We start from the raw sequence: 14,783 nt of genomic DNA, 5'->3' as shown, positions 1-14,783 counted from the left end.
GGAAGGGAACGAACTTTATTCGGCTTGCTGACAGTTCTCAACTCATGGGCATCGTAGTGTCAAGGATCTATCTTATAAGTTGACATCCTTTTTCCAAAATGTCAGACATTCTCAGACCATGATGTTTTATTGAGAGAGCTCTGAACTGGTTACAGTAAACAGAATATTTGTATTTTTCCTGCCATCTAATACCTATAAAACACACGCACACCCCTCTGCATAGATGTATCATTAAGCTTTATGGGGGCTATCCATGTATAACTGTTAATACCAGTAAACACAACTAAGTTTGCAATACATGACATTGAGAGAAATCCCAAAAGTTCAGACAAAACTGGTTGTCTATCTGACTTTTATTGTCACAAAATATAGTGCTTTAATATTGCTTGTCTAACCATTATTTCTTCTTTCCTTTCTGACCATTTTATCCTCTACATTCAGCTCTTTTCCTGCATTCACTCTTCAGAAAAGCAAAAATAATGAAGAACACAAGATAACAATTCCATCCATGGCTGCCCAATCAAAAGTTAATAGCTTATTCACCCGTGTATATGCCAACTGGAAAAGATTTACATATAATTTGCATTTATCTTAATAGAACTGACAGTAAACATAAAACATCACTGGAAAGCATTCATACAATGCATCAAAGAAATGCTTCACAGAGAGATACTTGAAACACTATTACTGATTTGTAGTCTGATTTTTAAAGGAACAGTAAAACATTACATTATCGTTAAAGATTACTAAACTTGTTATCATGATTTACTAATCTCAAGAAAAATATTTCAAGAGCTACAGACAACAGAATAGTTTTATAAGGTAGGTATGATCCTGTATTTAACAAACTATAGAAAAAACTTTTAATATAGCACAATCTTGTAGATATAATAATGCACTGAGATGATAAATGCTGCATTTACTACAGCATGCTGCATTCAATACAGTATGTTGTGCACTAAATCAAACAAAATAAATTACCAGCATAATAATTTTATACTGAATATAAAGTATATTTAGCGATAGTATTTCAAACATCTTTATTTTATACACACTGTAATCAATAAACCTCAATATATACATTTTTAGTAAAACAAATTGCTAATGTATGCTCTCTAATGAAAAAAAGAAAATCTTTCCAGTAATGAAATGATAATATAAACAGATACTGACATAATGCTTAATACCAGGAGAGTGACACTTAGAAAGACGAGGTGTCATGTGCCATCAAAGCACTGTATTGCAACTACAAAATCAATGGCAATAAAATATTTACAAAGCATTACAAGAGACATTAGTTGTTATCAAGTCATTATATTCATATATTCATGTTAAAAGCAGGACATCAATTGTAAGCTCTCCACAGCAAAGGACGTCCTTTTCTTCTTCTGCTTTGCGTATGACCCCTCACCATGGCATTTGGTGTCATAAATAAATCTTTCATATGCCAGTAGACTACAGATTACTTACTAGTCATTTATAATAACTTGTTGTAAAGTATTTAACAGGAATTTCATTTCAAAAACAAAAGTCTAATCTACTGAATGGAAATACTACAGCAATATTAAGGATTCACAACACTACTTTGAGAGCTCCTCTTAGCAGGCCCATACACATTTTGCATAATTACATACTACTTGGGTAAGGAGTTGCCTTTAACAGTGCTATCTGTGTACTCGGTCATCTCAAGCACCACAAGATGGTAGCATTTCTGAACAATATTGCCACTCACTTTCCTCTCCAGTAAGTTTCAACCCGCAGAATTTTCCAAAACAGTAATACTTAGATTTAGTTTTTTAATAGAGATTTTAAACATATTTATTATCCTTTTAAAATAATAAGCATAATATAACTTAACATATTGGTCCGTATTTACAGGCAAAAAAGGATGTCCTGCCTCACTACCTCTGAAAGTGACTATCCAGTGTACCTTCTAAAAGCGCTAGAGAAAGTGCTGTTTCGTGTCCAGCTCAGTTCAATATTAGCATATGAATTAACTCTCCGGCTAAAGGAACAAAAGATATACTAATAATTTTCTGTCCACAGCAACGCAGGAGTTACCAGTACTTTGGAGGACATAAATAGAATGCAAAACAGTCTTGATAAACTGGAGACCCAGAGAGATGAAATTCAATAAAAATGTGTAAAGATCTAAACATAAGAAAGAGTCAGTTGTACCTATGCAAGGAGGAAAATAACTAAGCAGCAACACTTTGAAGAGGAGGGTATACTGCTCAAAATGGTGAAAACCTCAGGACATTTCTTCAAAAGTAGGTACAAACAAACCTGGTTGTTCATTCTCCAAGGAGGCCACATAAAGCAAGCTGTAACCACAAACCATCGCGGTTATCCTGACTACTCAGCACTGTACTCAAGTTAATTTGACCTGCATGAAAGCTTATTTTTTCCGCAAGGCTAACATAGTTAACGCTGCTTCCAGAATAGCTCAGAGTGCAGAGACGAGGGCTCAGCTATAGCTGCACTCATCCATGAAGAGACAACTGAGACTGCTAACAGGCAATATTCATGATCTACAACTGTTGACATACAACCCGCCTAACTAGGCATGCAAGCTGCCTCTGAAAGCTCCTACCTCTTTCTAGTAATGACAAAGCCTTTCAACTCTGGGTGCTTTGAGCTGCAATTAAATTAGATGCCTACAAAAGACTGGAAGTAAGAAACTCTGAGCTAAGGGCAAAGACCCTTGAAAAGAACTCCATTTTCCCATGGGTCTCCCCTCATTCTCCCCGGGCCCCACAAAGGCAGAGGAGCAGCACCGACTTTCACGAGCTGCAGAGCCGAAGCTCAGAAAGGCTCTCAGGATAAAAAGCTCTCAGTGGCCTGGGCTCGACTCTGAACCACAGGCTGCTCTCAGGGTGAGAGAAGAAAACAAGGCAGTTCAGTATTATGAAACACTTTCTGACACGAAGTGTAGAAATTGGTAGGTTGCTGAGGAGAGCTATATGTTGTTGAGAGCTTTTAAAAAACCATGCCCCAGGCTTTTGGCTAGGCCATTTTCAATAGCTTGCTAGGGACCTACCTGAGGACATGATACTGTGACTACAGCAGGTTGCCACCCCGTCACAATGGCATAACAGGAGATCAGGGATGCTCATATGGGCACCAGGAGTGGTCACGTGAATTATTCCGGAAAGCCTTATCTTTTGGTGAGGTAGACAGCAGGAATACCTGGTTTACAGCTGACAGGCTTTTAAAGTGAAGATGTACTAGATGACTTCTCAGAGCCCCTTCCAGCCTTAAGCTCTGTAACTTTCATTCAAAAAGTAGGAGTTTTACCTCAGGACTGAAAGTAATCTGCTTTGTAAGCATCGATAAGGTCTAGGTGACCTGGCAAAATCCAGGATCTGTGAGGTTATTCTGGTAAGAATAGAAGTGGATGGCGGAGTCGGGTATTTTTCCATACCTTTCATCTGCTTCACAGTTCAGAGCCTTTATCAGTCACCTCTTTCAGTGTCAACCTTTCTTCCATGTTTTCTTGCTTTTCCTAGCATACTTTCCGTGATTGTATCAGACTTCAGCATCTTGTCTGCTTTTTTCCGTTGTTTCTTTCTCATATGACTGAATATCTTGTTCAAAGCAATACCAGTAAAGTCTCTTCATTTGCTACTTCAGATTTCCATTGGATGCTTTTGTTTTGGAGGAAGACAAGTGCATTCCATTTGGGAAATGATATTACTTAAGAAACTTACTTTCATAAAATAATTGAAGGGACTGTACAACTACCTTAAACAAGCTGAAACCAACTCTTTAAATCAGATTCAAACCAATTATTATAAACATTAATTAAAATATTATGAAAAAAAGGCTTTTAAAATACAATTTTTTAATCTATGTTGTAGAACAGTGTTAAACAACACTGACCTATAGAATGATACCCCTAAAGAAATGGAGGGATTGAATACTTCATATGCTGACCAAAATACTTGTAACAATAAGATAAAAGTTCTACAAGAGAAAAAATAAATACTTAATACTTTCAACAATAAGTAGAACATTCATTTCTTTACTTGAAATCTGGAATACCTTCAGCTGTAAGGATACTAAGACTTTTATCTGCTGACAATGCTGCCTTTCTGTTAAGATCTGAAGAAATCAGGTGACACTTACATGCTTTTGCCATGCTACAGGTAAAGAGAACCTCTGAAAAGAAGTTCAGAAGGAAATGTGTTCACATATAAATATATGTGCTAAAGCTGTACTTACACAGAAATGTGTATACATACTACAAGTGAGAAAGCCTTTCATTAAGCTTATCTATCAGTAAAAGGGACAGAAAGATATGTATCTATTTGCAGTATGCAAATTATTTCGCAAAGACATGCCTCTTGTCATCTCTGCCAATAAATTTTTGACATTAGTCTCAGAAAGTTTGCTATCATCACCGACCATTTTTTCCAATATAACTCTCAACTGCTGATCAAATTGCAGAGTCCAGTCCCCACAGCAACACTCCCCACCATCAAGGCTCCTGTCTATGCTGGGGTCACACACATAACAGTCCTGCAGACCCTAAGAGGATGCTCACAGTCCGGGCTGATCTGCAGCAAAACAAATTCATCATTCTACTGTTTGTGCATGTGATTTAACTTGCGTAAGAACAATCTCTACCTATGAATAAATCTGTATTTACAAAATTGAATCAAGTCGGAAAATAAGCCAAATATTCAAAATATTCCCCGAGAGACTGGAGAAGAGAGTACGTAACGGAGGGGAAGGAAGAGAAGGCATTAAAAAAGTAAAATGTTTTGGAAGAACTAAAATTAGAACTTTTTAATTATTCACCCACAAATCTTTGGACTCTCATATTCCTACAAAGCCAGGCTGCCCACAGTCACATCATTTGAAAGCCCAGACTCTCCAGGAGCCTGCAGCTTGACAGCTGTGGAGCACAGGAACCTGGAAGCCTGGGAAGTCCAGAAACCTGGGAAGCCATTAGTCTGTGCAAGGGCATGTGGGAGCTCCGTGATGTGGGCAAACAAACTGGCAGGAAAGCAGGCTAACCTCATTAGCAGTTCAGGGGAACGGAAGGGTTGCATAGCATTCTGCTTCACATTCTACACACCGATTTTAGAAAGTAACAAAGTTTTTATGCAGCATTACCAATTTTCTCTTAGGCTTAGAAACACTTATTTTTCTATGCTTGCTTCCAGAGAGCTAGAAAGAAGTATAAAAGTTTTAACATGAGCTTGACGTCTTGCAACATTTTCTACAAATGGGAGTTTTCATTAAAAGGACGCTTACAGAAATCACCATTCTATATACCCTATATATCATTGGCAAAAATTCTGCCAAGTTACACAAATGACCTCGGTTTAGGTCAACAGCAACATATATCCAAAATGAATGAAAACATAAATATAATTAGCAAAGGAAAGGACAAACTAAAGGTTTACTCCCACGTTCGTTCAAAGAAGTTTCATAAATGATGGTTTGCAATAAGCAAACCAAGCACATTTTGCTACCTACATCATGCTTAAACTTTGAAAGTCAGACCAAGAGAGAGTCACGTCTACTGCAAATATGGTGTGTTTGGCTTCTTGAAGAATAGTAGCATATTTACCAGTTTTGCTTACCCCAGTCCAAGTAATTCTGAGCTGCTCATGAGGCCTCCTGCAATAAAGCAACATGAGAGCAGAATTTGGTCCTTAAACATACTGAAATTGGACAAAAGAGTGAAATAAAAGTTCAAAGATGAGGGATCCCTAACTGCAGAGAAGACAGGCTAATGACAAACAGACTGAAAGTAGAATTTCAAAGTAAACTGCTTATACTGCTTATTTTACTGTTACTTCTCTTCAGGAATCATATTTATACTATTTTCCAAGGTCCCACAGATAAACCACAAATTCTGAGAGACCTCAAGCTTGAGTCAAGGAGACGGGAATATGTACAGAAATAAGACAAAATGTGAGTTTTAAGCTGTTCACTGTTTCTTAAGATCTAGAGTTAAATAACATGCCTCTCAAGATTTAAAAAAACATGATAGCATTTTAAAAACCACAGTGTGTTTACTACTAGACAATGCTTGCTTTAATATATTTGCTTTAATATGCAAAAGGTTTCCTTGAATTTTAACAAATTCAATAAAGCTCATCAAATTTTTCTTTGAAAAGCTTTGAAGGAGAGCATCTAAACTAAACAATGCTGGAATACTGCATTTTAAATAACAGCCTAGAAATTGCATGCACTGCAGTCTTTAAATAAGATCATCCTGGAATTTGGAGAGATGAGTTAAGGGAAGTGTTTGTAAAGAAATGTATTGCGTTTTTAGTAACAGAAATTTGGTAACAACACGGCTTCTACCGTGTTTCGCTTTGCAGGCACTGACATACACATTTACCCTTCATATAGGATATACAAAATTTTCGAATAGTGACTTTTTGTGAGCAATGCACGTGCTAGGTTAAGAAATTGTTCCAGAATGACTACATTAATTTCAATGTGTTCTAGTCAATTATGGTAATGCAACTACAGTATGAAGTTATTGGCCTATTTTAGTAACAGATAATGGAACTACGTTTTATATTGCATGCCTCTTAGAGTGCATTCATTCCTACATAGGGTGACAGCTGTAGTTCTCGAAGTAAAAATACTGAAGAAATCCTTTCAAAGTCTAAATAAACTATTAGATCATGTTCCCCGCCAGGTAGAACGTACTTTACAAGTAAACTCACGCGTAGGCTGTTTCTTGCTCCAAGACATATAAATCACGCTAGAGTGCACAATACTTTGAACTTTAAATAGTAAACAGAATTACACATAATTAGCAGGCTAGGATTGCCTCTATTTAAAAAGCTTGTTATTTACTTGTACAAAGTAAGTAATATAAAAATTTAATCTATTCTCACTATATACGTATATAAGCTTATTTTTACATGATTTTTTTTTTCTATTAAGTGGATATCCATACTGACACACAAATACTCACAATGCATTTTGGTATAGAGACTAACTCTATATTTTGGTATAGAAAGAATCCTTATCCAAAACTCTGTGTACTTTTTCTAAGGGATTTAAAGACAAACAAACAAAGCTAGAGCCGTAACATTGATCTACTTACCTCAGTAAGCAGAAAATTAGGGAAATAAGCAAAAAATAATGGGAAAAAATGTTCATCCACACATAACAATAAACTATGAGCCCCAGCCTCCTTCCCCGAAACATGGGAAATAGGTGGTACTACAAGGACAAACTAAGGATAAACAGACATAGACAATCTTAACACAAGTACCGTTTTCGTGGTAAAATAAACATCATACAGTATGCCCCGAGGCCTGGGCCTTTTTTGACCTTAGAGTTCAAGCTCAGAAACAATATTTAATTTCAATTGTAACAGTACCCCATGATCTTGCAATGATCTTGGCAGCAGAATGGCAAAGACAAAATGGCAAAGGGATTAAGGACATTCAGAGATAGAGACGCATTTTCAGCCTCACAGTGGTGATTTGTGAGACAGTTGGAAGGGATGAAGATACGTGGGAAGGTTGCATGTGCCTGCTTCTGCATGTTAGAGACAGTAAATGCATGTTTGGGGTCTGCCTCTCGTGAGGAGGAATCGAGAAAGGCATGGTCCAGCAGCAGGTCTTTATTTTAATTCATGTCCACAAGCCCTATCAAATGGCTTTTCTATACACAGGATAGATTCAATGGCAACAGAAAGCAATATTTAGCAATCACCACTGAAAATATTGTAAAAATCTCTGTGTTAAAGCATAGTTAAAAAGTAACAGATTCCCAATTGTGAAATCCTTAACAGCGACGTCTATTAAGTGGTTGTTCTTCTAACTTCTGATTATATTGTTTACCCACATCTCTCATACCATTTTTCTACTCTGTTTTTAAAGCTTCAAGGAGAAGATTCTTGAAAGGAATTTGGATTAAAATACAACATTGATACACCATCGCACTCCTGCATTTCTGGTAACGCAGAGCATGTACCCAGCCTTGCTGAGGCAATGTAGTGCCAACGGGGAGAGGAGAGAAAGGGAACAAGATAAGGAGTGCAGCATGTCATTAGCCTCTGTATCCTTCTTTCTGTTGCTGACGTGGCCTTCCCCTCCCATCTCCTACATCCTCTGTGCTCCTTCCCCCCATCTCCTTCTTCTTCCCTTCCTGCCCCCATTGCCAGAAGGGTAGGGCAAAAGCTCACTGGTTTTTTTGGGGGTGGTATTCTTCACTTGAAGCTGCTCAAAGAAGGTAGTGCCTGAAGGAAGTGATTTATTGGCATGCCTGAGCCAGTGCTGTCTAGGCGGATTGCCATAGTCACTACTACCACAATGGGAAATACTCTCTTCTGCAAGCTGCGTTTTTTTCCCCCAATTAGGCAATTCTCTGCTTTGCTTATTCCAAAAGCTAATCAGGCACAAACTCTCCTGCCTTGGGATCTCCTGCCTGCAAAAGGAATTCTTCAGCTCACCTTCCCAAGCCGTTATTTTGCAGCTATCATGGGTCACAAACAGACTGAAATTTAGGAAGACGTACTAACCACAAAGACCCCAATCAGACACAGGGCAGGCTGCTCATCTTTGTACATCTTTGCACATCCAGCTGACCTGTGGAGCGCCTCCTGAATTCCTTCTGCTTTTGGTCATAAACAGCGTCAACTACTTCATGCTATAACAGTTTTTCACTGTCGTCAACACAGTGGCACTTTAGATGTAGTCGACAGCGGGCTAGCTGAGAAAATACAAAATGGAGTTACCTCAACGTGTATTAATACTTTATTGGCCACTAATACTCCTTCTGCAAAGGGGGACTCTGAACACTGTAAGTTGAGATAGGAGTACGAAGTTGTGATTAGTGACACTGAAAAATCAGGCCATTTATTAAATGGTCATTGGACTAGTGTACAATACTGTACAATAAGGTGCTAATGTACAATACAGTAAGTCCTTTATAAAAATTTGGCCCCTGCACACAGGCATATCCTTGAAAATTGCATTTTCATCATCCTGGCATGAAGGCTACATTTTGCAACAAGATCATTCATACAGATATAAAAAGTTATTAAACTAAATCCAATTGAAGATTTTGGCAGGAAAATCTCTTTCAGAAACAAGAGCATAGTTATTTGCTCACATAATGCTGATTTTTCATAAGTGTCTACGCTTGCCTTGTTGTTACCATTTTCTTTTTTCTTTTATTGCCAAGCTAGCGTTTGGAGATAACTACATGTTTACCCTCCCCATTCATAAGATAACCAGTTAATAACACAGACACATCCCAAGCAGTTGGAAACTGAAAACGGCTGATTTGTGTGAAATATTCACGGCCTACAGCTTAGAAACACCATGAAGTGACACATACACATGCAAAAATATTTTCTGTGCATGCAGTAGTGACTAGATTAAATCAATGCAAAGTTAATGACATATTAAAATATGTGATTGAGTCATCCTGTTTCTCTTCAGCCTCATGAGGTCTATCAATCAAGGTAGTGGCATATGACAGATCTCATTTACTTTTCATATGAGAAGTTACATAAATGAACATGAAGGATTACTTTTTCAGAAACACTTCTCAGAAAACTAATAAACACTTTCGATGCCAGCTGGAATCAGCAGGTGCTGGAACTTCTTAGGACCTCTGAGAATCAAAGCCCAGGTGATGTCAGGATGGGCAACGGCCTAACTGGCTGTCAGGCCCTTGCCAGCATTAACTGGCTTTAATGGCCCTGATGTGCCTCACCTGGGACTGCCACCTACAAGCCCCCTGCCTATGGGCTCAGGAGCTCTATTTAAGCTCAGAAAGAGCAGTCTGCTGTTTTGTCTCCTAGGTAGATCTTGGTGTATCCTTGTTTCCAGTCCTACCTCTAGCCTCATCTCCTGGATTGACCTTGGATCTCATGCATCCCCTTGCCTCGTCTGAGCCTCTTGATGAGTCCTTAGACCCTGCTGTGTTTAAGTGCTGTGGGACTACCTCCTGGCAAGGGGTGGGCACTGCCTGTGTTGGGGGAACTGCTGGCAGTTGTCCCACCTGCCTTGTTAAACAGCACTGCTCTTGCTGCTCCTTGATACTGGCTATGTGAAATGTAACTACAGAAATGTAAGTAGGTATTTTTTTTCTTTAGATGTCTCTCAGAGCAAGTGTGCTTGTGGAGGGGGGAGAAAGAGGAATGGGAGAGAACAATGAGCATGTCAAAGCATTGCTTCAAGCAAGCTTGAATTTCTGCTGTACCAGAAACTACTGGCTGTAAAGAACACAAGCTTAATACAGAAGACTACAAGAGAAACTGTGGTCTACAGTCTTGTTTTTTGTAATCATGTTTTAGGTAGAAGATGCTTGAGGAATGAGTCTCCCATGCATCAAAATGACTGTGGTTATAAGGATTCAGAAGAAATGCCCAAGTACCTTTAGGTTACTTAAAAGCTCAAATACTATCTAAAATTCTCTTCTTCTGATGGTGCTTTGGCCCCTGGGGGAAGAGAGTTTCCCCTCTTCATTTCCAGAAAACAAAAAGAGCATGTGATGAGAAGAAAATGGAAAAATTGAGCATAAGTTTTTGCCATAGAATTCACAGAAACTAGGCTTTTATCATGCAGTCTAGTTATGCCATGATGACAAAGTACTTCTGAAAATGGTGTTGCATGTAAGATGCATGTGATCTCTCTTAATGTTGTGCTCACAGATTCAGAATTGGGTGTATGTGTACAGGAAAACTGCTAGCAAGAAGAGGCTGTGGGAGGGAGGGAATCTGCTATATTAGCTATCATTAAGAATAACACCTTGAAAGTCAGGTAAATTGACTTTAATGAAGTCAATCCGAGTGCAAAATAATGAAAGAACAAATCAGTGACAGATGTTCTCTGGCATACTGTTTAACTTCATGATGGAAACATGAAAGCTGGGAAAACAGACAAGTTGAAAACTATCTTAGGCATGCCTGAAGGCTCAAGAGGTAAACACCTTGTTCCATTCCTTTGAAGGATAATTTCAAGTGCACTTTCACCTAGAAATTCAACAGGATAATAAAGACTGAATGTTTCCAACTGGTAGCTATTCAGAATGCCCTAATTAGAGTTATGGTTGATGCTTAAAAATAAACTCTGGTTTTTCTAGCAAGTGCCCACAAAACAAGAGAGCAAACAATGGAAGTGCTAAGCCTCTAGCTCTGAGATGGTTTCTTAGAGCTAGAATTAGTCATGTTTACTCATTGCTACAGTTTTTGCCCAGGACCTTCAGGTTTCAGATGTGCTCCTCAGTTTTGTCAAGAAACTTGCCTAGTGATCACTGGAAGACTTTTCCTGCTAGGTTTCTGTGTTATCCTATTCCAAGACAGATAAAATCAAATAAGTGTTTTGACACCTCTTAAAAATGTATTGGGATACTAGACTCTTAATAGCCTAAAACAATTATGAGGGTAACCAAAAATGAAAGGGAATGGGATGCCTGCATGTTAGCTGTGTACCTTGAAATTGCCTGAAACCTGAGCTAAGTTTCACTAACAATCAACAAATACTTAGTTAAAGGATCCAAAGCGGTGCTTTATTCTAAGACAAAAATCTCTTTTTCTGTGTCCAGCTTGTTTCCTTTCTGGCTTTCCCCCATGCTTTAAACTTTTTTGTGTACCTTACATCTGAGACTGTATTCTCCAGAGTACCCTTTAGTCTAACCCTTTCTAGAGGGGTTACATTCAGATTCAAATTTTCATCTCAAAGTTAACTGACTCTGAAGAGGTGCTTTTGATATTTCACCGCAAATGATTAGCGGTCCTCAAGAGCTGAGAAAGGTAAGGATCCCTCTTACAGATCAGGTACTACTTCTATATTTGACTAACAAGCCAGCAGTTGTGTGGGGAGTAATTCCAAAAACGCATTTGCCTGAGCCTATCAGGGTAAAATGGAAAACTCTTCCGTGCTGTCAATACTACTTTGTCTCAAATACATAAACTGACAAGTAAAAGCAAAAAAGTGATGTTTATCCATGTAGATTGTTAATTCTTCATTCAGATCCCTTCTGCATGGCAGTGAAATAGAACCCATGTCTATACTTATTCTATATTTGGGGATCCAAAGAAAACCAACTGTGGATGCCTGTCTTTCAGCGGTCAACACAACTGCTCAAGGAGCAAGACAATCTGAATGCTATGCCTTGATTTCCTGGGAGGTTATATCTAAATTTCACTGGAGTATGAAGAAATTATCATAATACATAGGCAAATATCTCCTAGTACAAACATACCTTATACTAGCAAAACTGCAACTCTAATAGAGCTTATTCTAAGGAAATTAGTGCACAAAGTACTTTTTTATGGTCTACTCAGTAAGGCTTTCTGTTAACACAACTACATTCATCAGAGATGATACTTCCCTACACCCTAGAAAAGCTGACAGAAGTCTGTAGTGTTGATGTGCCATAATGAATGACCTGAGCATCCTAAAAGATTACAAAAGTGATTCTTCATTTCTTATGGATTTGAGGCCTAAATGCTTTGCAATGATCAAACCCTCCCATGATGTCTCACCTCTGCCACTGCAACAACCTCCTCAGGTCCCCATGATACCTTTAATGTGAGTACTCTGCTTGTGTTTCCCAAATTAGCACATCCCCTTACTTAACAAGAGTTAATGTTTGTAAGGCTGGCTTAGTATTATGACTTAATCTTCTGGTAACTTAGCTTAGGAAATACTACCTTATGAAACATGACTAGAAAATTGAGATAGTTTCATGTTCCTGAATTGATTTATACTGCTCAGTCATGAAGGAGAAAGTTTTACTTGTTAGTGGGCTGCATGCCCTTCAGAAGGGCTAGGGAAGAAAACACTGACCTCAATTCTACTTCTAGTCAGAACACAAATGCATTCTTTCATACAGTCACTGTAATATCTGTACTTTCACTCCATAGCAACTTTTAAGTGGTATATCATGGTGAAAATGCTTTAACTGTTCAGGAAGGAATAAATAATACAGTGCCATTTTCTCCTCCTGGGTGGGCTACTTGTGCTAAGAAATTCTATGGCAAGGCTTGCATAGTTCCCTATGAAGTATGTTCATAAGAATGGCCAGAACATGAAAACACTTGTTTTATATGCCAGAAATCAAAATGCTGCAGTAGGTGGAGAGCCACGATAGAGTATCTCTTCTACTTCTCTTCCCTGCTGTTACACGCATTCCTGATCTCCTACAGTAAAGGCAAACTGAGATTTAAATTCTGCCCCTACTTTACCAGCTGATCCTGGGCTCCTGCAATTATTTTCTTATGTGGGGTCTACAGAAGTTTAGTCTTACAGAATAACATCACTTAATGTATAAATTGGTGCATCTCCCATAGATGTGACCATAAGACCTTTTGAGGTGTTTATTTTTTTCTGCACTAATAAAAGGTGCCACTTCTGTCTCTTCTCAAACCCTCTGATGCAATTAATGCAATTGCATTAAACTGAGAGCAAGTATTTCGTAGCTGTCATTAACTTGAAATTTGCTGCTGATGTTTCAGATTAAAGAAAGGTTTAAAGAAGGGCTTGTGTAGCTGGAATAGAGATCTTTCAAGCTCATTTTGTCTCAAAATACTTATCTATACAAACTTTGCCTCACTGAAAAGATCTTTAAATACACTTCCTGTAATGTTGTTTATGTTGGACAGCAGTGCTGGATTCTGCTTTAATCCTGTCTTTGGACTGTGAGTTCTTTCTAATGTCTGGTTTGGTCTTCAAGTGATATAGCAACTGCAGAACAAACAGTAAGTATAAGAAAAACCTCCAAACCCCAAGGATGTATGCATTTCCTAGTGATCTTACATAATTTTCACTTAATGTTCTCCACTACTGCAAGGCTTTCATTTTCTGATGAATCTTACAGGAAAAAAGCCTATGAATCCTTTCCTGTTCTAAAAATATAGAAGCTGTTATACCTTCTATTGTGTATTCACCACATGGCTAGGACCAATTTCTGTCCATTTTGTGTAAATTCCACAACTTTAAAGAAATTTTAGTGCAGATTTGAATAGCCATGTACAACCCCATTCTATTTTAAGAAGTATGAGCCAGATTCTTCAAATCTTCAATATGCTTTTAGATTGTAAGTTAATTTTTTGATTAACTGAAAAGCTGCATTCCAGTGCCTGATAGTCTTTTACTAACTGTCTTAATTTGCATTTTGGTCCCTCTGAAATGCAAGTGTGCAATAGGAAAGGGTCAAATAATGCAGTATAAAGCCTTGCAAATCAATGGATGAGCTGTTGAAAATATTTAGCAGTGTGAGACATTGAAAACAATTCTTAGGGAAAAGCTAAAATACAAATAAGCTGAAATAGCATACAATCTTAGTTACCCAAACTGCTTGCTTTACCAGGATACTTACAATCATAGTAAGACCTATTTAGAAAAAGCCTAAAACAATCTATCTCTACTATTATTCAGTCATTCATTCCAGATTTGCTTTTTTCTTGTTTAGTTTCAAATTCTAGGACTTAATTATGTTTCCACAATTTATATCTAATAATCTAATTTAAATCTAACAATTTCTCTCTAATAGAGAGGTAACTGATTAGTGACATGTGAAGAGTTAGACTGCATTTGCAAGGAATATTTTATGAATTGCATATATTATGCAACTGTTCTTAAAAATAGAAAAGGATTCAACAGATCCTAAGAAGAATTCCCTGGTGGTGAACAATCTGCAAGACAACCACCACTCTGGTGCTGTTTTCTTCCCTCTCTTTGCTTCAACTTTAATCACATTTTACAAGAAGAAAAATTTTCAATCGAAAATTACAACTCCTTATACTTCATTGGTGCTCAAGAGTATAGTGTGACCCAATAATG

Source organism: Struthio camelus, chromosome W (genome assembly GCF_040807025.1).
Source record: "Struthio camelus isolate bStrCam1 chromosome W, bStrCam1.hap1, whole genome shotgun sequence".
NCBI classification, from domain to species: domain Eukaryota; kingdom Metazoa; phylum Chordata; class Aves; order Struthioniformes; family Struthionidae; genus Struthio; species Struthio camelus.
The sequence above is the reverse complement of the archived record's forward strand: the minus strand, read 5'-3'. Positions refer to the sequence as shown.